Here is a 2,396-nt window from a genome sequence, read left to right as displayed (position 1 = left end):
GAAATAACCACTTTAGCAGAATATAGTGTTATCTTTTGTCCTCTGTCACATTTTTAAAATTAGAGCAGTATAATTTACAGAAGAATCAAACAAAAAGAACAGTGTTCTGATATCACTCCCCCCACACACAAAGGCATTATTCCCATTATTAAATGTTTGCATTAATTTCATGTTTTCGTACAATTGAAAAATATAATTGAAATGTTAGCTGTTGTCCATATACACAAATATGTTTCTTGTACCCCGCTGTCAACCACCTTTTCATTATACATGATACTTGTGTCTTTAGATATTGTATATCTAAACTCAGATTCATCATTGCTTTTTTTTTTTTTTGGCATTGTCCAAAATATTTTATTATTTAATGGAAAAAAGCCATTAATATTCAAATGAAGAAATCACATTAAAAACATTTGAGAAACAGCCTCAAAGAACAATCAAGCAGCAGTTAGATGGAAAAACGTTTCAACAGAACATCGGTTTTCTTCAAAGTATTACCTGACAGAATACAATCCAATTCACCGGCTACAACAATTCATAGAATTTTTCAATGTTTTCTTGAGATGCAAAAGTTCACTGTTGCAGTGTTTTCCAAATCACCAATCAAGTGCTACTTCTTGGCTAAAAAGGCCACTGATAGATCTGTCTCATTGTAAAGAATGTTCCTTCACTGCTGGAAAAATCTGCTCCCAAGAAAAGAAAACTGTTTGACGTCTGTGCTGCATCTCTCACAATTCATCTTTTCCTAAGTCATCAAGCTCCACATCACTAAGATCAATCTCATCTTCCACGGGAAGCTCACCATCCTTGCCGTCCCAAGGCTCTGCTGTACTTAATTTAGGGAAAGCCACACCTCCTACAGGTGCTGTAGATCCACGGCCAAAAGAGAGCTCCCTGAGAAATTCGTTGAAGCCTTGCTCGCTGAAAGACCCTTTGAGAAGAGCAAACTTCATCTTACGGGTGTTGATGGCTGCCATGGCAGGGTATCCAAACCCTCCGATCCACAAGGCATTCTCCACTTCATACTGGGCTCCAGCTTCTGTCCACAGCCATCCTCACATTTTCTTTTTGTATTTGTCAGCCAACTTCAGAAGAACTTCCAAATAAGAATTTCTGCCTGCAGCTCCAGTATCAACAATATGGGGCAACACAGCCACAACGCAGAGCTGATGATCCTCACAAGTCTTTTTTGGCAATGTCCTCGTTGATTATCTCAAGCAGCTCAGGAGGTGGGGCATTATCAGAAAATAAATCTAAGGCTTGGGTAACTATGTCTGATATTGTCTGCCCACCATCATAATCCACAGGAGACTCGCCTTTCTGAAAAATCTTGATTGTAGGAAATCCTCTAATCCCATATTGGCTGGCTAGAACCTGATTAACTGTAACATCTGCAGCAGCTAGTTTCACTTTTTCTTTAGTTTGCTCCTTTACCTCTGTAGCTGCAGCAGCCCATTCTGGCTCTAGATTTTTGCAGTGTCCACACCAAGGAGCATAAAACGCAACCATCCAAACATCTTCACTGTCAAGGACATTTTGACCAAAACTGTCATCTGTCAGTTCAACCACATCTTTCTTACTTGAACTTTCATTTCTGCATTGTTTTCCAGAACCCCATTCTTTCCTCCCAGGCGCTCCTTTACGAGCTGCCGCACAGCATTGAGAGCAGCATCTACAATGGCTTCACCCGTTCTTCCACCTCGATAACCTTCTGGTCTATTTTTGTTAGACCCAAAAATCTTGATGGTAGGAAATCCCTGCACACCATACTGACCTCCTAGGGACTGATGTTTATCTGCATCAACTGCACAAATTTTTACATCTTTTAATGCAGTGGCTACTTTCTTCCATTCTGGTGTTAATCTTTGACAGTGGCCGCACCATGGAGCATAGAATTCTACATGCCACAAACTATCACTCTGAATAACTTCTCGGTTGAAATTTGATGGAGTCAATTCAATGACATCATCACTAGAGGAATACAGACCATTTACTGATAGAAAGAAGGTAAGCTCACCAGACTTGCATGGTGAGTCAAGCAGGGGAAAAGGCAGCTGGGGTCCAGGGCCCAGAGACAAGAGAGCACGAGAGAGCAAGAGATTATCATTGCTTTTCATGTACTTACATTCCTTAACAGGTAGAAAATACATGGATTCACATGTCAAAATACAATAAAATATGTACACATATATATTTATAAAAGAATTGTGAGTTCACAAATCAATCATTCATAAAATAAAGGATTCCTATGCACCACCCCACCACCAACACCTTGCATTGATGTGGAACATTTGTTACAAATGATGCTAGTCCTTTTAAAAAATAATTTTATTATGTTTTAACAATAGTAACCTTTGTTACAAATGCTGAAAGAGTTTTAAAATAGTTCTATTATC

The 2,396-nt window shown here is 39.1% G+C and overlaps 1 pseudogene; it reads right to left on the bottom strand.

Moving 5' to 3' along the window:
• Positions 1–332: 332 nt before the first annotated feature.
• On the bottom strand, positions 333–2,117 carry LOC101433549 (protein disulfide-isomerase A6 pseudogene; annotated as a pseudogene).
• Between the last annotated feature and the right edge of the window lie 279 nt (positions 2,118–2,396).

The sequence above is a fragment of the Dasypus novemcinctus genome, chromosome 28 (genome assembly GCF_030445035.2).
Source record: "Dasypus novemcinctus isolate mDasNov1 chromosome 28, mDasNov1.1.hap2, whole genome shotgun sequence".
Taxonomy (NCBI): Eukaryota; Metazoa; Chordata; class Mammalia; order Cingulata; family Dasypodidae; genus Dasypus; species Dasypus novemcinctus.
This window is presented reverse-complemented; position numbering and strand designations above follow the sequence as displayed.